Raw genomic sequence first — 26,923 nt, 5'->3', positions numbered from 1 at the left:
AAGAAGTCTTAGATCAAGGCCGATGGATGTAGTATAGCTCAAAATAGTGTCAGCTATAGGTCTCCGAGCTCTGCCATCAAGCCAATGATCATAACATAAGGACATAGATGCTTCATTCTTAATAAAAAGGAGTAGACCTTTCACTTCGGTGTGTTGCTTGATTGGCTTACATTGAGGGTACTATTGAACATCTTGTAGGAATTGATTTCTTGATGTTGTTTAAGCAAGGACTCAAATTTGTATGTGATTAATTCATCATGGGCCTCTAATTCACTGTCATAAAAATATCCTTATCAGGTCAACATTCGGGAGCCCATCTAATTCACTAGTATAATTAATTGGGATGTCTTCGACATCATATCCAAATATTCGCTGCCCAAATTTTTTGAGCATGTAGTAGGGGTGAGAGACCATGCACAAATAAAAGTAAAAATAAAATAAAATGCTATTGGTAGCCAAAAGGGATGTTCATTAGGGTGGGGCCTCGTAAGAGGATTTTAATTGCAGTGGCAGTACACACAATTCCCAGGGTGGGATGTAAGTACCAAGTTTCATAATCTATTTTACATTAGGCCTAGTCAATGAAGTTATGGGATTAGTAAAAATATTAAGCGCACCTACATTAGTAGAGATTAAAATTAACTTCAAACCCAAGCCCTGGTTATAGACAGAGAGATCAGGATTAGCCTAGCTGTTTGTATAGGTCCAATCCCTTGGGTTGGTTCAGATGTAGACCTAATTTATCGGTGGTTTGGGTTGGGGATAGAGCTGGAATTTGACATGGCACCAAAGTGTCATGTACTACCGTGGCCTCACTCTAACCAATGGGTATATGACACTATTGAATATCTCTATCTCGTCTCCATCACATACGTTACTTGCATTAGAAGGTCTTGTGTTGCTGCTAACCTTAGGCATGGGTCCAACAAACCAACCATCTTAGCATAGCACCTCGGGGATCCAATAGTCCTTTCCTCACCTTGACGTCCACACTTCGGAAAGCTTCAGTACACTACAACAATTTTTATTTTTAGAGGCACATTGGTAGATGGGCTTTTAAAAACCGGCTCCATAAGTGATATTAAAAAAAAAAAAATTATTCCAGTTTTAGAGCTAGTTTAAGATAACCGCATGAAAAAGTTGGATTTTATTCAGGATGTTCTCTAGCTTTCTTCATTTGCTCTAGCGGTGACTTTGAGGAGACATCGCCCTAATCGTAGCCATTCTTCATTTGCTTGAGCGAAAACCCCAAGGAGAGGAGATATATATCAGAACCCTAGAGCCTGTTTGGATTGCGGAATAGGAATGGGAAGGGGTGAATGAGAAGAAGGGAAGAGTGTGAATGAGAATAGGGGGAAAGAGGTGGATAATGATAAAGGTGTTTGGTTGGAGGATTGAGAGTTAGGGATATAAAAAAGTAGGAGAGAGAAATATAGTATAATTACACCTATGCCTTTTACACAAATAAGATGACATTTTACAAAACAATAGTTTATATTTAATAGTAAATAATTATTATAATTATCATTAAATACTTTTAATATATTTAACTATTTTAATTTATTTTATTAAATATTTCATCTAATTAATATAACTTAAAATAAATTTGTTATTTTAAATAATAAATAATTACATGATTTATTATTAAGTATTTATAATATATTTAATTATTTATTTTAATTAATTAAAATGAAATATTATAACTAATTAATATAATGTAAAAAATGTTTGTTATATTAATTAATAAATAAATAACGTGTTTTATTGTTATTTAATATGTTTAATATGTTATTTATTTCTTTCAATTGTAATTAACTATTTCAACTAATTAATATAATTTATCAATTATTTATTTATTAAATAAATAAATAACTGATATAAATTTATTATCATATAGGAAGGGTATAAAAGTCATTTCCTTACTAAGGAGTCGAAATCCCCCCAATTTTGGGGGGATTGGAAATGCCCCACATGCATGCATCTCATTCTTATGCCAACCCACTATCCACTCCTTTCCTTGTTGCCAAACATGGGTTTAAGTATCATGGGTGCATGTCATTCCCACTCCCATGGCATGAATCCATAAACCAAATGCCCCCTAAGTGCCACGACTCCCCCTCCTCCTCCTCACCGAAACCCTAAACCTAATCCCCGATGCAGCTCCTCCTCCAGAGATAGTGGTTGGTTCTTCAACGATGATGAGATTTACACCGATCTATTCGACCAAACCTCTTCTCTCACCCTTAACTATCGAGACGATGAAGACGATGACGATGATGAGACTGAAACCCTAATTCCCCCTCCTTCACCGGCTCATCGGACGCCATTAATCTTAGGAAAGAGGTGGAGAAATTGATGTTCAGGGATAGCTTTGCGATGTTGAAGAGATCCGATAACCCATGCTCTGATTCCCGGCGATCCATTGCGGAGATGATGGTGTAGAGAAGGAGCTGTACGAGCCCTGTGATCTCGAAGAGCTCTTGCATTGCTTTCTCTCTCTCTCAACCCTTGCCATCACCACCGCGCCATCATCTCCGCCTTCTCCGAGATTTGGGACACTCTCTTTCCAGCCACCACTGCTGCCGAGCAACACCCTCGAGGTTCACTGTTCTTCTCCTCATCTTTAATCATATACTCTCATAATTTTATAAAAAATATTATGTTTTAATAAAAATAATAATATTATTCGTATATATCCTCCTAAAAAATTATATTTTTGTCATCAACTGTTAAACATCATTGATATTAATATTATTTTAAAAAAAATACAAAACTTCCATTTTTCCTTACATCACAAATGCCTATTTGTGTCAATATTGGTGTTTTAGTGGGGGTTTATAAATATTTACTTGAGGTAGTGGTTTATTTATTCACTGATAGTATGATCACACTCACAAATGTTATAATGCCAATCTGATTTTATAGTGTGTTGTTCCATATTTGCTCACTAGAACATGCAATTGACAGTATGATCATTGTAAACCATTGAGCATGCAAATCTTTTAACGTTGCATCATAATCTAACTTGTTTTTTTATTATAATATGGTTGGTAGTTCTTCCATTGATGAACACTTGTTGTTTAATTTTGTTCTACTTAGGATGAGTTACAAGCCCTTGATGGAGTTCATCCTGTTTCTAGATACTGCCAAGAGTATGGCTTATGACTCAATGCACCAATGTATTTAGAATTTTATTTAATTTAATTAGAAAGATTGAGATACGTCTATTCTATCACTACATGCTTTAGAAGGTGAGATCACGAGGACCATGTTTAGGAAATAATTGCAATGGCCATTGTTCTTAGGTTTTATGATTTTTTGACTGTTATTATTTTGAGTTTTACTTATTGAAGATGCAGAGGTCTATTAGATTTTTATTTTTGTTAGTTTCTATGCTAACAAGCTCAAGAAGGAAGTATACAATTACCCTAAGTTTCATCTTTTCATCATTAACAATGCTCAGGTCTCCAATTCATTCTTGCTTTTTTTTAATATTTTGATATCGATGTTGTTTCTTTTTTCCTTATTGATGGGAATGAGATATAAATTATGTGGATTTATGATTCTATTTATTTATGTGTGGATTTGGATTTTGTTAACCTACTTGATTTTGATCTTCTTGTTATTTCTCTTAAGAAAATTGCCCAAACCTTAATGAATTGAGTTAGCATGGTTTATTGGTTTTAGCTTGGGCTTGCTAATTTCACTATCCAACTCAATTATTCTCTTAGTGAGGAGCCAATCTAGGAATATCCTTTGGGCATCAAAGTAAATTGTTTGGTGATATGTTCAGCAATTCATCAACTTACATGTACCAGTTAACTTCATTACTAAATTACATTGTTATACAAGGCATTTATCATTTTCCATTTGCTGAAAGGTTTAGTTGGGGCATCAATTAGTTTGTCTAGAACTAATGCCTAGTTGGCAGGAACCCTAAACACCTTGATGACTTCTTTGTAGCTACCTTAAACAACACCTAGGGGGAGAACATAAAATTCGTAAACTCAGGTGGATTAGATTTGAGTGTAGTGAAGAATACATTAAATTGACATAATTGTCGTAAACGAAAGTGTTCAATTATGGCATTGTTAAAGGTGTTTTATTTAATTTTTTTTATAAATAGTTACACGAAGGCTTGGAATGGGCTTACTTCTGTTGAAGAGAATCTGTATAATTATATGAACTAAATTTGCATTGATGATGAAAATTTAAATGGAAATTTTGTTGCGGCTAATTAAATCTCCATTGAGGTTTATTGTTGTCAAGCAAGTTCTTGCTTAGTGTCCTTGACGAAATGTTAATTAGTACTAACAAATGTAGTAGCTATTATTGAATAGAAATTTATGTTTATGCTATGAGTGTTGAGGAATGATCAGAAGCATGAGTGTGCGGTGGGGGGTTCGGCAGTGAGCTGGACGCATACAAGGATGGAGTCATAGCTGCTTAGTATGCAAACATGGTGTCAGTGTGTGGTGTTGTTTGTATTAGAGTGGAGAGAGTTGTAAATGCTCTCCATATCTCTAAGTTTTTGTGCCCAACCAATCGATATGGGTTTAATGTGTGTGTCTGGCCAATAGGAGTGTAGCGGTGTGTCTGGCCAATGGTTACTTTGTTTTGTGTTCTCTTCCTATTTTCCTTTTTTCATATATAGTAGTGGTAGAGCAGGTTGCTCATTGGTTGGTTCCATATCCTTGACATTTTTTTCTCTCCAATAGAAATACATTTTGAACCGATACCAAAGTCAAAGAGTTATCTTGACCCTGTGAGCATTTTGTTGAACATTCTGGACTCTTGCTCATTTCACCGGATTTTACACTATCACACTGGTATCAGAGCCCAGAATGGCAACCAATGGCACACCAGCAGCAGCCCTCCTTCAGCCATCTATCTTTGTATTTACTAGGTAGGAGTATGGCAGGTGGAGTCTTCGTATGAAGACTGTGTTTAAATCCCAGGAACTTTGGGACCTTGTGAAGAAGTAGCTGGCCGAGACGAAGGACGAAGCTTAGGCGTATGAGAACAAGAAGCGTAATGCTTAAGCCCTATGTTTAATTCAACAAACTGTGGACGGTCAGGTATTGGATCGGATCTCTCGAGCATTGGGCAAGAGTGCTGAGAAGATTCTCCTTGCAAAGGGTGAAACTTCAAGCTTAACCTCTAGCAAAAGAATCGTTCCTAGAAGTTCTTGTGGTGATAGAAGAGGCCAATGAAGACAGTTCAACCGAAGGAGCGGCCGAGGAAGGAGTCTGGAAAACAAGAGTCAGATTCAGTGCTTTCACTGTAAAAGGTTTGGTCACATGAAGGCTGAGTGTTGGGTGAGGAACAAATAGCCAGAGAAGGAAGCAAATGTGGTGAGTGAAGAAGAAGAAGCAAGTAATGTTTTCGTGGCTAGCAGCTCATCAGGAACCTCAACTTCTTCGATGTGGTTAGTTGATAGCGGCTGCTCAAACCACATGACGGGTAAGAGGAGTCTATTCACTAGCCTGGTTGAGTCTCAGAGGGTGAGCGTTAGATTAGGTAATAACAAAGAGATGATGGTGTAAGGAGTAGGGGTTGTGAGTGTGAGCACTCCAACAGGTGAGCAAAGGAAATTGCATGATGTGCAATTCATTCCAGGTTTGGCTAATAACTTAATTAGTGTGGGGTAATTGCTCACAAGAGGTTATTCGGTTGTATTTGACAAAGATGAATGTATTATCAGTAACAAGAAAACAAGAAGCCGGGTTGTTTCAATCCAAAGAACGAGGAACAACATATTTCCTCTTGATGTTTACAGTGTAGGGAGGTTGAATGTGGCAATGAAGGAGATGTCACCTATTGAGTTATGGCATCTTTGGCTTGGGCATTTGAATTACTGAAGTTTACAATCAATGGTGCACAAAAATCTGGTAATTAGGATGCCCGGGTTGAAGGAAGGACCCCACTGCGAAGATTGTGCCTTATCAAAGCAAGCTAAGATAAGCTTTACCAGTGGAGTCTCTCAAATGGCCAAGATGTGTCTTCAGTTGGTTCATATGGATTTGTGTGGTCCAATGAATGAAGATTCTCTAGGAGGTAACAAATACTTTTATTTTCTTGTTGATGATTACAGCAGGTGGTGTTGGATTTATCTTCTCGAAAACAAATCAGATGCGTTTGATAGCTTCCATAAGTTTCAGGTACTGGTGGAGAGGCAAACCGGGTTGAAGCTCAAGTCAGTTAGGAGTGATCGCGGTGGGGAATTCTTATCTCAAGAATTCCAGAAGTATTGTGAGACATTGGCCATAAAAAGGGAGTTCTCCGCACCACACACACCTCAGTAGAATGGTGTGGTAGAGCGGAAGAACCAAACCGTGGTGGAGATGGCACGCAGGTCGCTTAGAAGTGGAGGCTTGACACACCCCTTGCGTGTGACACGCAAGTGCACGGGTTTGTCGAAGTAATAAATCTCAGGTGAGTGAGTATTGTATCCATAGGGAATAGGGAATAGAAACACCAGGATTGCTACTTAACTAAGAGAAGATGAATCGATGATTGTGTTGATAAGATGTAATGTAGACAAAATAAAAGAAATAAGAAAGAGAGGCACAAATAAGTGAGAGGAAATACAATCGATAAGAAGTGGGGTACTCGGACATTAATCCCCCTAGGACTACTGCTTCAAGTGCAAGACCAACTATTATGTCTCCTAACTGATGCTTAATGAGTCATGGAAATCCTAAAATACATGATCCCAAACCTAAGGTCAACCGTGACTAACTCTACACTATGTCCTTGTGTAGAAATTACTCAGTCTCAACACCTCATACTATGCAAAGTTGCATGGATAACTAGGGATTCCAAGTGATAAACCCTATTCCTATGTGTAGATCTAATCTTTTGGTCTAGGCGAAAGACCCCTAGTAACAATTAAGCCCCAGACACGAAAGTTCACTTCAACGCTTTACTCTGTCGCTCGCGCAACTAAGCCCCTGCCAAGTTCATCCTTTAGCACTTCACTCTATTGTGACCACAAAGAACTCTATGAAGTAGACGTAGGATAAATCACATCGAAGGGGAAAGGGGACACTTCGCTACCTCTCAACTCACCCTCTCGACCCTCTCCAATCTAATATTGTCTAGCCTTCATGGTGTATCAGTCATCTACAAAGGCTACCAAGATGGACTCTCAACCCTAGTGTCACTCCAAGGGAGAATTCATTCAACAAGCATTCAAGATTGGAACTCAATTAAAGACATCAATTAAGAAAAGCATAATAAAAGGTCAATGAAACAATAACATCCTAGGGTTTAGAAGTCCAAGTACCCACTAGGGGGTTTAGCTCTCCATGGAGCAAGATACAATCAATAATGAAATCGAAAGTAAAAACATGTAATCCATAGGAAAATCCCCCTCGGTATTTGTGTCGATGTCTTGTGGAGTAGTCTCGTCCTCTTCAAAGGTCCCCTTGTCAAGCCTAGGGCACACCTCACAGGATCGGTGCCGACGAAAGCTCCCCCAATTACTATCTTCCAAGAGAAACGCGGTGTCAAAGCCGTAGAATCACTCCAAAAGCCTTGCCAAAGCCTCTCTAAACCCTAGCCGCCGGCCTCCCAAAAGTTGGAGAAAAGATGGGGAAAAGGATAAAAGTTGATCCCCAAAATCGGGTTAAATCACGACTTAAATAAGGCTAGAATCGGGCATCCACACAGGCCTGGGGATGTTCCACACGCCCCTGTGAAATTTTCACACGGGCCTATGGAATTTTCACACGCCCGTGTGGATTCTCTGGACTTCTTATTTTCAGCCGACTGTGAACAGTAACTGCTACAGTGGATTACTACATTGATTTGTTACATTGACCTGCTACAGTACCGGGCCAGACACACTCCCGAATCCACTTTTCATATAGGCAACATAAACGGCCACACGTTTATGCCGTAGATCGCGTGGCTTCTTCAATAAATGGCTCATTGGTGAAGATCTTTCTATCATTGCACAAGTTGGTATACGCAAACATGACTGCCTTCGTGCCCCTCCAAATTATTGTAATTGTTTGAATACATGGAGGTTGGCACACATTCACGTATCTTTGAACCCGACTTGTGTCTTGGCGTTTGTTCCTTCCAAGGTTTCACCAAATAGTACATTCACGATCTACTTTGGCTTCTTTCTTTCATACTTAGCTTCACAACTCTACATGCGCAAAAGAACACAAATACACATGTATTAGCGCCAAAATTTGATAAAAGTAATGCTCATTGTAAGGAAAGAATACTTTGCATTCTTAACACACAAGCACTTATCAAGGCTTACCAGTCAAATTCTTGGGAGAAGCTGCATCCACAACGGTTTATTTGATTAACATACTACCTACACAAGCTCTACAAAACAAGATTCCATTCGAGATGTGGCACAAGTTCAAGCCAAGGGTAAATCATTTAAGGATATTTGGGTGTGTCGCATTTGCTCTCATCACATCACATACACCACACAAACTTGACGAAAAATCTGAAAAGTGTGTGTTTCTTGGTTACTGAACTGAGTGTAAAGAATATCAATTGTATAACCCTGCTACTTGTAAGATTATTCTTAGCAGGGATGTCCTTTTCCATGAAGAGTCAAGGTGGGATTGGGAGGCAAATCAAGGAGATCGTCATGTAGTCCAGCTTGACGGAGCACTAGAACTGTCATCTTTATCTAGCGATGACCCTGTCAGGAGATTGAGAATTCAAGGTGAAGAAAACAGTGAAATGAGTCCCATTGGTCATGGATCAACTCATGAAGACCCACGAGATCAAGTCGCACCCACAGATGGATCACCAGTTAGGAAGACCAAATTGTTGTTGGAGACCTACAGCACATGCATATTCACTATGAATGTGTTTGACCCGATTGAATACAAGGAAGCAGTGAAGATGAAGGAGTGGAAAGAGGCTATGAATGAAAATACAAAGTCAATTATTAGCAACAACACATGGGAGCTATATGATCTACCGACTAGAAAGAAGGCAATTGGTCTCAAATGGATATTCAAGACCAAGGTTTATTCAGAAAGAGAGATTCAGAGGCATAAAGCAAGGATTGTGGCCAAGGGATACTCTTAGAAGCAAGGCTTTGACTACGGGGAAATCTTCTCACCTGTGGCACATCTTGAAACCGTGAGATTAGTTTTAGCACTCACAGTACATGCAGGCTGGGAGGTGCATCACTTTGACATGAAGTCAGCCTTCTTAAATGGCGACATAAAAGAGGAGGTGTTTGTGTATCAACCCGAGGGATATATTATAGAAGGAGAAGAAGATCGAGTGTACAAACTGAAAAAAGCTTTATACGGGCTGAAACAAGAGCCCTAAGCATGGTACTCTATAATCGATCAGCATTTCAAGGAGCATAGCTTCATCAAAAGCAAGAGTGAGCATATACTTTATAGAAAGATAAACAAGATTGGAGAGTCATTGGTAATTAGCTTGTACGTTGATGCCATTATATACACTAGTCCCTCTCCATCCATGATCAGTGAATTTAAAGAAGACATGATGAACACATTTAGAATGTCGAATTTGGGTCCATTTAATCAATTTCTCGGGCTTGAAGTAAAACAGAGTTTGAAGGGGATATTCATTGGCCAGAAGAACTATATTGAAAGTATTTTGCATCAAATGAATATGGCCAAATGTAAGCCTTCCATGACACCAATGGGGGTTAATGAGAAGTTACAAGATGATGGGAGTGAAGATTGTTCAGATCTCGGGATGTTCAGGAGTCTAATTGGGAGACTACTTTATATAACACACTCGTCCAAATGTTTGTTTTGCCGTGAATTATCTTTCCAGGTTCATGAACCAGCCCAGAAAAAGTCATTTCATTGCTACCAAGCGGGTGGTCAGATATCTTGCCGGTTCAAGGGAGCTTGGACTCTGGTATTCAGGGGGAGATGACGGAGACTTGGAGGTATTCTAAGACAGTGACTGGGGAGGGGCTCCATGACAGATTGTAAGAGCACCACTGGGTTACTGTTTCGGCTAGGTATGAGCACAATTGGATGGGGATCGAAAAAGCTGGAAATTGTTGCTTTATGGACGATTGAGGCAGAGTATATTGCCTCCACTGCCACTGCGTGCTAAGTAGTTTGGTTGAGTAGAATGTTGCAAGACTATGGACGCACTGTGGAGAAGCCGATCAAGCTTTGGTGCGACAACCTATCTGTAATTGCTGTAGGTAAAAATCCATCTCATCATGGGAAAATGAAGCACATTGATGTGCATTTTCATTTTATACGAGGTTTAGTCACAAACGGGTTGATCGTACTAAATCATTGCTCCATCGACGATCAGCTGGCCGACATATTCACAAAACCCCTGTCTGTTGAGAAGCACGTTTATTTGAGAAGACAGCTAGGACTGCAGATGCTTCGATCAAGAGGGTATGTTGAGGAATGATCAGAAGCATGGGTGTGCAAAGGGAGGTTCGGCAGTGAGCTGGACGCGTATAAGGATGGAGTCACAGCTGCTCACTATGCAAGCATGGTGTGAGTGTGTGGTGTTGTTTGTATTAGAGTGAAGAAAGTTGTAAATGCTCTCCATATCTCTAAGTTTTTGTGCCCAACCAATCGATATGGGTTTAATGTGTGTGTCTGGCCAATAGGAGTGTAGCAGTGTGTCTGGCAAATGGTTACTTTGTTTTGTGGTCTCTGTCTGTTTTCCTTTTTGCAAATATAGTAGTGGTAGAGCAGGTTGCTCATTGGTTGGTTCCATATCCTTGACATTGTTTTCTTATAAGTGCTTGTGCAATATGAATGCGAAGCATTCTTTCCTTATGTTAAGCATTACCTTTCTCGGGTTTTTACACTAATATGTGTGTTTTTATGTTACTTTTATGTAGGTAGGGTTGTGAGGCCGATTATGAAGGAAAGAAGCCAATGTGGATCATAATGCACCGATTTTGGAGGAAATTTTGCTAAGGTTCAAACGCGAAGACATAGGTCGGGTGTGAGATGCTAGAGTGTGTGCCAACCTCCTCGTATTTGAGTTAGCACAACCATTTGAAGGGGCACAAGGGCAGTCATACTCAAGCATTCCGACTTATGCATATAAAACAATATCTACACCAACTTTTCATCATTGAAGAAGCAAAGCGATCCATGACGTGAACGTGTGTCCGTTTGTGTTACCTCGATGAAAGTATGGATTCAGGAAATATTTCAGGCCGGACACTGTAGCAGAGCAATGTAACAAAATACTGTAGCAGCGCTGTTCACAGCCGGCCGAGAAAACTGCAGAACAGAGAATCCACACGGGCGTGTGGAAATTCCACACACCCGTGTCAAAAATCTAAAGGGGCATGTGGATCCCCGATTCCAGCCCTATTTAAAGCCGATTCAGCCCCGATTTCAGTATTTTTTTCTCCATCTTTTCCCCCAACTTGAGAGAGGGTTTCGGCTAGGGTTTTGAGAGGTATTGGCTAGGGTTTTGGAGAGGTTTTACGGCTCCAATATCGTCATCTCTTTGGAAGAAGGTTGGTAGGGGAGCTTCCGTCGAGGCGTATCCTATACCAGACAAGGGAATCTTTGGACGACGAGTAGAGGACTTTCCACAAGATCATCGACACGACTATCGAGGGGGTTTTCTATGGATTCATTACTTTTACATTCTATTTCTTTGATTGTACTTAGCTCCATGGAGAGCTAAACCCCTAGTGGGTACTTGGGTATTTGTGAACCCTAGGATGTATTCATTTCTTTAAATCTCTTTATTATGCTTTCAATTAATTGATGTTTATTGTGAATTCCAACTTTGAATGCTTGATTGTGTGAATACTCCCCTAGAGTGACAGTAGGGTTGAGAGTTCTTGTTGGTAACCTTGTGAGTGAGTGACATACCACGAGTGTTAGACAAAGCTAGGTTGGAGAGGGTTGAGAGGGTGAGTCAAGAGATACGGGAGCATCCCCTTTCCCCTCCGATGTGTTAGATTCTACCTCCATTCCTCGAGTTCTTTGCAGCCACAATAGAATGAATGGTCTAAGGGATGACCTTCCGCTGGGGCGTAGTTGCGGGTGCAACAGAGTGAAGCGCAGAAGTGATCTTTGTATCTAGGGCTTAATTGTGGTTAGGGACATTCCACCTGGACCAAAGGGTTAGGTCTACAATTAGGAAGAGATTTATCACTTGGAATCCCTAGAACTTATTCCAATTCTATGCGAGTGTGAGGTTGAGAGGTTATTCAATCTCTCCTTCGGGACATGTATAGAGTTAGGCATAGTTGACTTTAGATTTGGGACTATGTAATTAAGGATTTCCACGACTCACTTGCATTGATTAGGAAGCATAATAGAGGGTTCTTGCACTTGAAATGATTGTCCTAGGCGGAGCAATATCCGGGTATCCCATCTTTATCGATTGCCTTACCTTCTCCTTTACTTGTGCTCTCTTACTTGTTGTTTTTACTTTTGAGAATTGAATCATTGTCACACATATCACTATTTATCTTCCACATAGCTAAGAAGCAAATTAAGCGTTTTTATTCCCTACTCCCTGTGGATATGATACCCGCTCATCCGGGATTATTACTTCGACAAACCTGTGCACTTGCGGGATATACGCAAGCGGATCTTGTCATTTTCTCTCCAATGGGAATACATTTTGAACCAATACCAAAGTCAGAGAGTTATCTTGACCCTGTGAGCATTTCGTTGAACATTCTGGTCTCTTGCTCATTTCACTGGAGTTTACACTATCAATTGGATCTTTGTTGGGATTATTGTGCATGGCTCTTTTCTAGGATGTGATGAGTGTGAAGAACTAATTTGATTGTGCTTGTGAGATATCAGGGGGCTCCTAGTGTTGGGAGCACATAGTATTTCTTGTTTGATATTTGGAGAGGTTGTTTTTGCATTGGTTGTAATCCTGTGAGTAGCACTTTGATGACTTTGATGACTTTGATAACTACTTATGAGATATCAAAGGGACACTATGTATTGAGAATTCATAATATTTCTTGTTTGAACTTTGAATTCCTGATTTGGAAATTTTAAGTAGAGAAATATCCCTTCAGGTATACATGTTGATGACCTCCTTACTTATCTGAAATGTTTGAGATTGCTCGATTGTTGATGTTTTTGTAAGCTTTCCTGAGTATTTCTTTATCATGTTGGGGATGTCTGTTAGATTAACTTATGCTAATGAAGTGCATGCTCAATGAGCACACATACATGTTGAGAAGTGATGGATGAGTCTTAGAGACATATGATGAACTGAGACTTTAATTTGCTGCCAATTGTGGCCATTATTGGTTGATTCTCATTATTAAAGCCAAATAAAAGCAAAAGATAAAGATTAAATAAATATTTGCAAGATTGTTGGTCCCTACTTCAACCATAAAGTCTTCTTCCTACAAGGTTATGCTTACATGCATCCATTTATTACTGAATAAAATAGCAACCTTTCCCACAACTTGCTTATTGGGAAATCATTGTAAGTTGTATTATATATTGCTGCAGCATTAGCAGTTATCTATCTATGTATTGGCACCAAAGGGTATCATTTCTTCTATGAATGCTCTTACATTTACATTGCTGATAAATTTTTTTTCCTATTAAAAAGTTCTTCATCTCTGAAATGGTTTGCCTTTATTTTTTGTCTTTTATTTAATAACATAGATTGAAAATTAAGGACATAGTGCATGCAAAATTTTCAATTACTTTCTTCAAGTTCTATGAGGAGATTAGCAATGCATGATAAACCTTTGGAATTATTTAATTGCTGATTATTATCTACAAGCTATGTAAGACATTTGGCTTTTCTAGGGTAAGCTCTAGTGGTCCTGCAAGTGTATTGCCCCTCTGAATAGTAGACTCAGGGTGGGCCACGTGGGAGTCGCCAAATACATGGCCCCACCCTTGCTAATACTTTGTTGTGACAAAAGTGATTCCAAATATAAGTGAAAAAATGTTCATTTGGACATTGTATAATGTGAATATCTTGCTTGCTTGTGATAATATTTTCATAGCTAGGTCTTATTATAAGGTAATTGAAGAAGTCAATGATCCTGGATTAGGTAATTACCATGCCGCTTCAGGACAAAGCTATTGAGTTAACTCAAAATTATTTTCTCATTGTGGGCATGCATTACCTGGATTCTCAGAGCATTAATTCTTAATTCCACATTAGCTTTTGCATGTCAGCAACTAAACAAGAGTCAAATTTCACTGCTTCTTTTTTAATGTTGCGTTTGAAAGGGAAATCCATCTGCTACTTTGTTCTCTATACCAAATTTAGCGAGTTATTTGTATCACTATCCATCTTATTTATCCTCACTGAGAACATTGGTTCTTGCAGTAATGGAGAAGGGAAACAAAGAAAACCCCAGGTTGTAAAGGTTCCATAGATCCTATGCCAGGTTATTTTTTTATCAATTCTAAGAAACCATCCTCATTTTTCTAAATTAAATTTAATGCATGGTGTTCAATTATCAGCAAAGTAAGTCCTAACCTGATATTGAAAATGATTTTAATGTGTAAATGTTCGTATATCAAGAATAAGGAAGCAAGCACTCATCTTCTTGAAGTAAGCTTCTAAGTAAAACCTGCTATTCTCTTAATTACCATGGGAATGAAACTCATCTTAAACACACAGATGCTTGCATGCACAGGCATTGCTGAAGAGCAAGATCTTTTCTTCGTTCCACAATTCATGTAAGATTTTTGCTCATAGCCTTGTTTGCATTTCATGTGTTGTCGTTCACTAATGTTGCATTACAGCTGGTGTGATATTTGTTCTTATGCAAGTCTTTCATAATTAGACTGTAATTGTAGTTTGTTCAAGTTATTTTCATGCCAAGTAGAATGTTTGTTGCTTGTAATTATTCGAATTTTCCTATCGGATAAAGTTATAACTTTAGCTTATACTGTCCTTCACACAACTTGAACTGCTATCTTCTTTAGTTGGAAGGGTTTTTCCCAACTAAACTATTAATGGGAGGTAATAAAACAATTTTGAATTTTTCTCAAAGCAGTTACTCCCTCTTGTGACCACAGCCACTTTGTTTCTTGTCATCTCTTAATTTTTTCTTATGGAATTGGATAACATTTTTCTATTTGCTGCTTGTAAAAACTTTTTAATATTCGCATATTTCCATCTTACACCTACATTTGCTTCTGAATTGCTATAATATCTACTTATAGATGATGTGGTATTGCCACATTAAGACTTATCTTACTCCAGTCACCTGAAGATAGTGCAATCTCGATAATGAACATGATTTGGCAGCATGAGATGGAGTACTTGTCATCACTTGAGGCTTTTCCCTTACTCTATTGCATTCACTTTATGACAATCTCAATAATGAACAAGAGAGGATCTTTTTATTTACTATTAATGACATTTCTTTCTCTTCTCCATTCAGGCCTCATATTTAAATTTATGATGATGCCACTTTCAAGGTAACATTGATTGATCACTACCTTGAATGTTAATTGAGAGTTGTATTGAGAAAATCATTATCATATTTGTGTAGAATTGGTTATTGATGAACCAATCATTGTTGATTCGTAAGATCGATTGTTTTTAGGCATTGATGAATTTTCCATTTTCATTCATTTCTAGCCAAATCATTTTATTCATGACAAACCATAAACTTGAAACATGTTAAAAAAATATTTCAAACTATGCATGGTATGGATTTTGTAATTTAGCATTTAATAGTTTTTTATTTGATTTTAATTACAATTATAGCTTTTTATTTGATAATGTTTGTATACTTATGTAGGAGATTTCATTGCTAAAGGTCAAGAGAGTTGAAGATCAAGAGGATACACGAATAATATTACTGTGTAATTAAGTAAAAAAATATTTTGTAATAAAAGTAGACAAATGGTGTAAAACTCTTTACATTTTGTTATTAATCAAAATACATTGCACTTGAGCTCATTACTTGTCAATAAAAGTCAATGAAATTGAACTTATGATACTTTTGAATGTTTTGAAATATTCATGTTTTTAATTTACAAGTTAAACAAAAAATAAATTAAAATCAATTTAATTGAACAAATTTAGAGGTGGTTATAACCGCCTATAAAATATGAATATGTTAGAAATATAATAGTTTTAGAGGTGGTTATAACCGCCTTTAAAACTATTGAAGAGGGATAAGAACTATAGAGGAGATTATAACCAGCTCTAAACGATTATAAGGGATAAAAAAGAAATTATTAGCTATGGAAGCGGTTATAACCGGCTCTAAAGCTATTATAAAGAATAAGAAATTATTAGTTATAAAGGCAGTTATAACCACCTCTAAACCTTTTCATAAGAGATAAGTTCTTTAGCTATAGAAGCGTTTATAACCTCCTCTACCATTTTTGTTTAAAACCGCTTCTATAAATAAAAATGACCCCAATAGTTGGTACAAACCAGCTCTAAAGTGTAGAGCCGGCTTGATATAAGGCGGTAGAGAGGTGGGTGGAAAAACCAATTCTATAGCTATAGAGGTGGTTAAAACCGCCTCTATAGCTATAGAATTGGTTTTACCTCCTCTATAAGTCTTGAAAACCGCCTTAAAAACTCTCTTTTGGTGTAGTGGTAGGAGACTACTACCTTAATCTTGTTTGTCCATGGGTCCTGGTGTCCACAAGGGATTTGAAATCAATGGCAAAGAGTCTTTATGCCAGAAGATATTGTTCCTAAGCAACTCACCCTTGCATGGCAATGAAGATACTTGATCACTATTATTTGTACTGGTAATCCGGTGTTGAGTTACATGTCTAAAAAGATCCAAGTGCGACTCCACAACCTAAACCTCCCAATCCAACCATGATTGATGTTTGAGGTTTGTACCTCCAACTAATGCAACGAGTAACCAATGTCTTCAGTCTCTATTAAGCCACACATTTTAGAGGCAACTGCTCATTTGATGTAATTGGAAAGAACTGTTGGTCCATCTGCTAGGGCCTCAGAGCCTATATACATTGGCAAGCAATGAACACCTAGAATGTGTTGGAATTTTGAGGAAAGGAAGAATACCAAAATAATAATAATAATAATAAACATAAGGTTTTTCAAGAATAAATTTGTTGTGGGCTTCACACCAAAATTAATAATTCAGCATGCTTTTAAATAGCCAATACATAACGAATCTATATAAATAAACTATTAAAAAAAAAATCCTAACAAACGAAATCTATGATATTGACTAATTACAAAATTGAATTATTCTCTAACACACTCCCTTAATTCAAAGTTGTAAATTTTCATAAAACTTTCAACTTCTACAAACATCTCTCCAAACTTAAAATATTATGGAACACTTCTTTCCACACTTCTAATATTTGTGAAAGCACTTATCTTCATTAGATGATGCATTTCTCACCAATTTGCGGTTATTGGAACATATTTCTTCAAAAACAAATAAAAATTCTTTGTGCACTTCTCACCAATTTATTCAAACAAAAAGTTCCTCCTTCAGCCACTTCTACTAAATTTGCACATTCTTCATTTTAAAATTTGTAATTTTTTTTTAGTAGATGCCCAAAACTTTTGTATTTGAAACATTGAAGTTTTCCTTTGACCCAACAATCTTTCTCTTCACCGTAGTCAGAGCTGATGTACTGCTACTGGCCATCTTAATCATTCATAGATTCTCTAAGATCTATAAAGCTCGGATACCATATTGGATTTTGAATAAAGGAAGAATAACAAAATAATAATAATAATAAACATAAGGTCTTCTAAGAATAAATTTATTATGGGCTTCACACCAAAATTAATAATTCAGCATGCCTTTAAATAGATAATACATAATGACTCTATAATAACTAAACTAACAAAAATAGCAAATCCAAACAACTATGACCAAATCTATGACCAATTACAAATTTGAATTATTCTCTGACAGGATGGTTGTGTGCCTAGATATTCCAGGAGTCACTATACTTGTTGCTGCAAACCCAACATTGGTATCCATAATGGCCACACACCCATCTTAGGATAACTTCCATGGATCCATACAAGCATATGCTTCAACAACACACAGTGGCATGCATTGTGGACATGGAAGAATCACGCATGGCTGACGTAGAAGCCTCACCCATGCAAACCCCATGAGCCCATGAAGATGATTGCAACTAGATGTGGATACAGTCGAATAAACTCCACAGATCAGACCCATTGGATCTTACTCACCAAAGCCCTGACCTATACTTAGTTGTGTTATAGTATGGTTTAGCAAAGCTGGGTTAGCTAGCCCACAAAATCGAGCTGGCCATAATTTACTCTTCGGGTGAACTGTGGATTGACTCCGGTCAAGTTATGAACTGCCAGGCCGCCAATTCACATGTTGGCCTGCCGATTTTAATTTTTTTTTTTAAATTTAACATTGTTTAAAAATATACAAAAAATTTTAAAATAATTCCTATAGTAATGATAATGTTTAAAAGTTATTTTTTAAAAAACCAAATACTTAAATTGATACATACATAATAGTATAATACAAAATGTTGTATTACCCTAAAAAAGCTAAGAAGAGTCATCTTATCCCATATGACTGCTATATAGGTAGCTATTATGTTCTTCTTTTAAGGCTAGCGAATGTGGAACTAAATGTAAATAACATAAGGCTTATTTATTTTTAATTTTTTTAGTAAAGCAATTACAACAAGAAACAACATGTGTTGGCTAGAGTGTTGTTATTATAAATTGAACGTTAGGGGTCTAGCATTGTCGATTGGCTTTTTTTACTTTGAAAAAAAAAATCAAATACAATTTAAAAAAATTCAAAAATATTTAAAACAATTTCAAATAAACCACAATAGTTAAAAACTTATATAATTATTAATTTATTTTATTAAATAGTATTCATTTTAAATAATGGTGGACTTTTTTTAATAATGGTAGCTAATAATGGAACAACAACCACCTATAGTATAGTTGGGTTGGTTAGAAGTTTGTTTTCATAATCTAGATGTTGCAAGTTCTATTTCTCGGTAAGCCCATGAACATTATTTTTTATAATAAAAAATAATTTAAAAATAATTTAAAAATAATTAAAAATAATTAAAAAAATTTTAAAAATAATTTAAAAATAATTAACAATAATTTAAAATAATTAAAATAATTTAATCGCTTAGTTAGCAAGATTCAACTAACCGGGACACGGGTTGGGAGAAACTTAACTCGTAACCGGGGCTACTATAAGGTGGGCCGAGTACATGTTAGTGGTGGACCAACATGGTTCAATGACCAGGCTTGCCGGTTTTGGGTAGATTCTAGGTTTTGGACGACCTTGCTTTCTTCAAGTTGTAACTAATCATGCATTAGATGCTAGTTCGAGCACATCAATCTCAGTTGGGCTGAACCCAAAGCCTGACCCTACTACCCCTTGGATCCACTTTCATCCCAACTAGATCTAGCCATATTTGAGCCCAACTCAATAACATAGATATCTACTCCGATGGAGCCCAATTTTTATTCAATCACTTTTCTCAATCTGATTGGGTTTAATTTATTAACTCGTAACTAACTCAATAAAACTAGGTTTGAGTGTTGCTCTATAGACTCAAATAAGCCCATGAGGCTTCTGTGAGTCCAATTCAAAACCAAACTCAATCTAGTGAGCGTATTAGCCCTAATCAAGTCATTGTGTGCATTGATCCTTCCCGTTCATACTTCCTTTTCCATGTAGAAAACCAATTTTGACTCCCTTGGAGGCAAACTCACCCTCATCAACTTGATGCTCTATCTTGAAATAATCTAGTCATTGTGAGCACTGATCCTTTCCATTCACTTTCTTTTCCATGTAAAACACAAATTTTGACTCACTTGCAGGCAAACTCATGCACCCTCAACAACTCGATGCTTTCTCTATCTTGTCATACTAGATGATGTCTTTAAAACTACCAAAATGGGTCATCTAAACTATTGATAAAATTCATAAGGATTTTCTCCCATAATATTGACCTTTTTGAATATCGCTCAATGGCTCATAATCATTTATGTAAGTCCCTTGATCATAGTGGTTGGGAATCCTTAATCTTCATGACTTTAACATAGTCTTTTTTAACAAATGGTAAAATATTCTCTAGTCAATTATGGAGTTGGTTGAGGATAACCCACTTCAATTGCAATCAAACAAGCTTCCCTTGGAAGCTTCGATACTATCCTCAGTGGAACATATTATTTTTCTGGATAGAGATTTTTTATGCCTTACATATTTTTGTTCATGCATTCTTCCAGTCCTTCTAGATAGAACTTCCATCTCTATTTTGCACAACCAATGGTATAATGATAGCGTCCTTCTTAATGTTTGGCTAGGTCTCTTTCTGAACACATTGCAATATCTCATCTATTTGTGTGACTTTGCCTTAGACAATGGCCCTGATCTTGCTAAGATCATTGTTGTTGTTTTGTCCCTATCTCCCAACTCAAGCATATCTAAAATCTGGAGCCTTATAAATAGTGGTAGCTTCTTTATTATATATTTTTACTACTTTCTCAATGATTGTGAGCTAAGATGCTTCTTGGCCTTACTATTTAGAAAGGGCCTTACCCTCATAAAATCATACTTTTTAATTATCTGGCTTGAGATAATAAGAACCTAACCTTAGATAACTTTTCAAGGTAGGGCTACAACTCCTACAAACTACTATGTGTGTGTTGTGTCATACCAATACTGAAATTGTAGATTATCTATTTTACAATGCACATTTGCCACCCATATTTTGAATAGCACTTCAGTTAATTAATTATTCACCACTACTAGCAACTCTTTTTCAATAAAGAGGTCTAGCTTAACTAACTAGCTAGTCTAGCTTCCAATCTAAGGGCAACATGGGCACTGCTTATGCGCATGATGTTCGGAACATCGTGATGGAGTAAAATAATCATTTTTTTAATTATCATCCCTTTACATTTAATAATTACTACGATTGACCTTACACTTCTTACAACTAGTGACTTAATTAGAAACTAGCTATAAGGTTTTTGGCCTACTGTCAAGCATAGTTTCCTCTTTATGAGTTCTTTCTCCTCCATAGGCAATAACGCAATTATCATTATGGATCCAACTAAAAAAACTTGAAGATAGCTCTAGTGCTACCATTCATGGATGGAAGATCCCTCTTGCTGATTATCCCTACGGAGCGTTCTTCCTCCATCTATTATTTATTTTGTTATCCTCATTGGTCAGCTACCTAATCACCTCTAGCCCTATTTTATTCACGCCTTATTGCGGGACTCTAAGTAAAAATAACTTACATTGCAATTTGGTCTTGTTGGGTTAGGTCATAAATTTGAATAAAAAAGCCCTTGCAGGAGAGTTAACAAATTGTTATAATACCATGATCATAAATTGGAATTCTTTAGAAAAGAATGCACACAACAATATCGACATAATAAACAATCTTGGGTTAAAAATAGAATATAACTTCAATTTCTATGAAATTGAGATGTTCAACGGTATCAAATCATAAGACAAAATGTTTGAGGAAAGAATGAAAGACATGATGGCCATTTAAAGATCTTTTTTGCTTCAAGATGATAAAATTATTATATCCATGTACGTAGTTTTGCAGTTCAATGTTTCAATGAATTAAATTTTAATTTAAATCTGTATTTCAAGTAATTTATATAAAAAAATTAAAAAAATTTTAAGAGGGTGTACGTAATCACAAAACACTTAGAGTGTGTTTGTTTGGCCGTATTTAAAAGTACATGTAATTGGAAATACATGATATTTTAAAATCTAATGTTTGTTTGACTGAATTTGAGGAACTCAAAGTAGTTGCAACTGTAATGGTAAGGGATTTTGTTAGATTTGTAACTACGCCAAATCGGGCGTAATTCAAACTCCTGCACTTTAGGATTTAAAGCAAGTTTTGCACGTGGTTTCACGTGACACCGAATTTTTATCTTTTTGTTATTTTTCAGACTAAGGTCTTGGCATGATAACAAAAAATCTAGATTCATCTTTATCTTTGTTTTTTTATTTGTAAGTTTCTTTTTTTTAAAATTTTTTTATTATTTTACAAATTTTTATCTTTAATTTTTTATTGGTTGAATATCCTATTGAGTCCCTGTATTTTACTCAATTTGTCTTTTTAATCCCTATCTTTTAATTTGTTCGCAATAGATCCCTATATTGTCAAAATTGGACAAATTAAATCCAAATTAAATAAAACACAGGGAGTAATTAGGGGAACAGTCTTAAGGGGCTGGACCTAATTTACCCTATTTTGACAATATAGGGACCTAATGAAGACAAATTAAAAGGTAGGGACTAAAGCGGAAAATTGTGTAAAATACATGGATTAAATAGGGTATTTGGTAGGCTAAGATCTTTCATCATGTAAAATAAAAATAGTATATTATTATATTTTATCTTAATATAAAATGAAAAAAATTAAATATAATAAATATAATATAATTATTAATAATAAAGGTTTATTATTATATTTTTATCAATACTTTGCTATAAAAAAATCATAAATTGTTTAGTATATTTAATATAATTATTAAAATTAACAATAAATTGTAATGAAAACATAATTATATATTAAAAAAATAATTATATGCATAATTATTTTTTGTTATTATTAATAACATTTAATTGTGTATTTATAATTAATTAAAATTAATGTTGAACCAAGGTGGGTAAACCTCAAAGATGTTTATATCCTAGAAATATATCCAACTTAATAATATTTTCAAAATCCAGATTTACAAATCCCTCCAACCAAACACATAATTTTATAATCCAGCATTCCAACTACATCAAACCAAACACCAGATTTAACACTCCTTGTATTTTTAAATACAGTAATTATAACTACATTATAATTTGAAATCCACTGTATTTTCAATTACATCTAACCAAACGCTACCTTAAATTTATCAAAACTCGTCCCCTTTGCCCATAATGTTTATTTTCAAAATTGGTATATTTATAAAATATTTACTACAAATTTATGATCCTTGTATCTAGAAAAAAAATTGTAAAATATGAATTTTGTTTAATTCAAGATATGATTTTATATAAAATGTTTTTCAATTGAATTTTGTTTAATACAAGATATGATTTTATATAACACCGTCGATGGCAGGCGTCTTAGACAAGTAATAGAGAGGGAATTCAAACTGGGCATTCATTAGTGTCCACTCATGTAAAGGGAAATTCTCGACCTTATCTAAGTAATCTTTAAAGCTCGAATCATGTCCAGGGTCACATATTACAATTGATGGAATCCCACCCTTAATACAAACTGGTTTACCTTACTTGCAGTTTGTTTGCCAATCATGCTGAGCACCAATTAGTTCTTTCCAGTGTTTCATTCTAAGATAATTTGGTGCAACATCATCAATTACATTGTAGAAAACATCATTGCTAAATGTCACGAGATTGAAATCCAAGTGTCCGCATATATAATTATGTGGACCTAGAAACCTGGCATAAGCCATCTTAGTAGTATGACTCGGTCCTTCAAGGACAAGACTGGTCAACCTATGAAATCCAAGTTTCATTTGTATTCTATTATTGTCACTCGGCCATGCATCTCTAGTTGTCTCAAAGTTGCTATCTAGCTATGCTTGAATATCTGTAGTAATCTTGAAGTTGGAATAATCACAAGCAGAAACCGAAGGTGGTAAATGCTTGGTGAAAACCCGCTCTGTATTTGATTTAATATTGTGATATTGTAAAACAAATGGCCTCAAATCATGCCTCCCATCACGCGAAGATCTGGGATCAATCTGAAACACACTCCAATCTATGTAATCACATCCTTTCTCAATGTAACCCTAGACATTGAAACTGGATTTGATGGTTTGAATATTGGGATGGAAGGTTAGTGATGATACAGGAGACCTTAAGTCGAATAACCTTTGATTGGTTATTTCTGTCCTTCCCTCCAATTGTAATAAAACATGTAGATGTGGACTACCATCTTTATGCAACTCCTGGGCTACTCTTATGAATTTTTTATTATTGGGAAGAGAGATATTTACTAGCTATTGCAGAGCATTCTCCTTTTCTAGTGAACACCTCAGATAAGTAAAGAAGAAATTCCTACCATTAATCCTGAAACGTCTTTGTGAGAGTGGCATTCTTTGTAAAGAAATGGATTACACACGTAGAAGTTCTTCTAAAACCCATCATATTGGTGTATGTGTAGGAGCTGGCCCCATCCGTACATCCGCTTGTCAAATTTTGATAGGTTAATTCAGATTAAAGCTGGCGCCTAGATGATCACTTAGGAGATCTTCCACCAAGGTAGTGTTCCTTGGATATGTTATCAACATCAAAGGAGTACAAGTTGACGAAGAAAAGGTTATAACTATCCAAGATTGGCCCACACCAACAACTATCGAAGAAGTGCGGAGTTTCTTTTGATAGGCATCATTTTATCGGTGTTTTATTAAAGATTTCAGCATTATCACAGTGTTGCTGATGGAGTGTTTCAAGAAGGAGCATATGAAATGGAATTTTGTCGCTAGGTTTGAAGCCATCAAGGAGCTCTTGTGCAAGGAGCTAGTGTTGACGCTACCAAGCTTTGAGAAGCTGTTGGAACTTGAGTACGATGCTAGCGGTGTTAGCATTGGGCTTGTTTAGATGCAAGAAAAGAAACCAGTGGTGTTCTTCAGTGAGAAACTCAGTGATGCTCGCTGAAAATGGTCAACAAATGATCAAGAGTTCTACTCAATTGTGAGAACTCTCAAACATTGGGAACAATACTTTGTTCCCCAAGAGTTTGTGATTTACACCGACTATTAGTCCCTCAGGCATTTAGGAGATAAAAAATAAGTAAGCTGAATGCATGACAGATGGATCACCTTTAGACAGAGGTTTTCCTTCACCATTAAGCACAAGGCGGGAGCATCGAACAAAGTTGCCAATACATTGAGTCAGAGATCATCTTTCTTGCAATGCACATTCCTCGCCAATATTTTGAACCACTTTAATCAATTATTTTCCATCACTAGCTACCCTATTCAATAAGGTAGGTTTGGTTAAAGTGGGAGCTAGGCTAGATTCACTTTTGAGGTTAAACTAGGGGTTTCTTATTTGGGCAATGTTCTAAAACATATAAGTAAAATAAAACAATCACATTTCTAATTACCACTCTACTCTGCTTTATTACCCAATTGTTAGAATAGGCTTTATGCCTCTCTCTCTCTCTCTCTCTCTCTCTCTCTTGTTTTTTATAGCCTTTGATTTGATCAAGATCTAGTTGGAACTTCTAGGCCTATTATCAAGTGTAGCCTTGATTTCCTTACCTCTTCCTCGATTTGGTATAGGAAATAAGGCAAATATAGTCATGGATCAAGCCATGAACACATTTGAAGCTCACACTCATGCCATGGATGGATAATCTCTCATGCTAGTTATCTCTTGGGAGCATCCTTCTTTCCTCTATTCCTCCTTAGTTGTGGGCCATTTGATCACCTCTTAGGATTAGCTCACCCTCTTACTCTATTTTGTTATGCTCCTACCTTGTGGTGGAATTTTGTGCCTATTTTTAATAAAATTTATGATGTATCTATTTCTTCATTAAAAAAACAAAAGCACAGTTCACTTGGCATTTCCCTCTTCAATGTTAATGGTAAATATTCTGAATTAACAAAAATAATAATAATAATGTTGATGGCATACTCCATAAGCTAAAAAGGCATAATAATTAAGATGTATTTCGTACATCGAAGTGGGTAGTCTACCACTATGTTTTTTGGTTCATAGCAATAAGCTCGGGCGGATCTAAATAAAAATGGGATCTAACAAAATCATGACAAAAATTATTTTAAATTTTTATTAATTAATAAATTATGTAAAAAAATATAGATCATAATTAATAATTACAAAAACTAAACTATCAAAATAAAAAAAAGAGACCTTGGGAAGTAACCTCTCTCTAGATGAGATTTCTCGGAAGCTCTCGTGAAGGTCATGACGGCGCCAAATGACACTGTGTGGTTTCCGACACCCCCGCAAGGGCTCGTGGAAGTTTTCGTGGTAATCCTAGAAGACATCCCCTGGCTCTTACTCCTCCCTTCTCCGTGCCTTCTCATCCTTCTTCTCAACTTAAACCGGACACCAAAGCTTCTCCGGTGAGGGAGGGAGTCTCCTTCATCAAGTGGTTCGCTCTCCACCATCTTCCGAGATCAGCCTTCCTACAGATCAACCTACTTTGAAACGTTGTCGTCACGGACTCCGTGAAATCTGCAAAAAGTGTTTAAGACCGAGGCATAACATAGAAGAATGCGACATCAGCTCACATGTAAGAGATGCTCCGTGTTGGACACTTCGCGATCCGATGCCCTCTCTCGGCACTCCCCTCATCGCCTGCACTCAAGAAGGCCAGAGTGAGAACCAAACATCCTTCACCTGGATAATTCTTCCGAACTTAGGCCTCTCCTCCATGTGCCCGCTCGAACCTCTTCCGCTCCCTTCGAGTATCCCTTCCCATCACTGAAGCCATTCTTAAATCCAAAGAGGACCTCAAAAAATGGTGATACTTAGGGTTCTATCTGGTAATGCAAGTGCCCGGTCTCTCCACTCCTCTCTATCTCAATGCTTGATAATCGACCTTTGTGATCATATTACCCCTTTTAACAATGACTTTGTGCTCACCATGACCTCTGCTAGAGATGTTGCTATGATAGTTAAGAGAAGTCCAATTTCCCTGAACTCCTATCATGGGCCTTGCAAACTAAGCTCTCCCATTGGATCGCCGATTGGTCGCACGCGATTGTCACGGGAAATTACAACTCGGATTAGAATCTCAAATCTCCTCTCCATTGCTCGAACTCGGATTCAATTGTAGATGTCCTCGCACCGATCGGGACCTTATTTATGTTCAAAAAGAATGAGCACATTACTCTTGAGCATCTAAGAACACTCGGGTTAGACTAAAACCTTCGATCAGTTCCCGCTGGAGGTCACGGTGACGCCGGTGTTAGGAGCTTCTTAGTTAAGCTGGAA

The sequence above is a fragment of the Dioscorea cayenensis genome, unplaced genomic scaffold (assembly GCF_009730915.1).
Source record: "Dioscorea cayenensis subsp. rotundata cultivar TDr96_F1 unplaced genomic scaffold, TDr96_F1_v2_PseudoChromosome.rev07_lg8_w22 25.fasta BLBR01000367.1, whole genome shotgun sequence".
Classification (NCBI taxonomy): domain Eukaryota; kingdom Viridiplantae; phylum Streptophyta; class Magnoliopsida; order Dioscoreales; family Dioscoreaceae; genus Dioscorea; species Dioscorea cayenensis.
Note: the sequence above shows the minus strand (reverse complement) of the source record.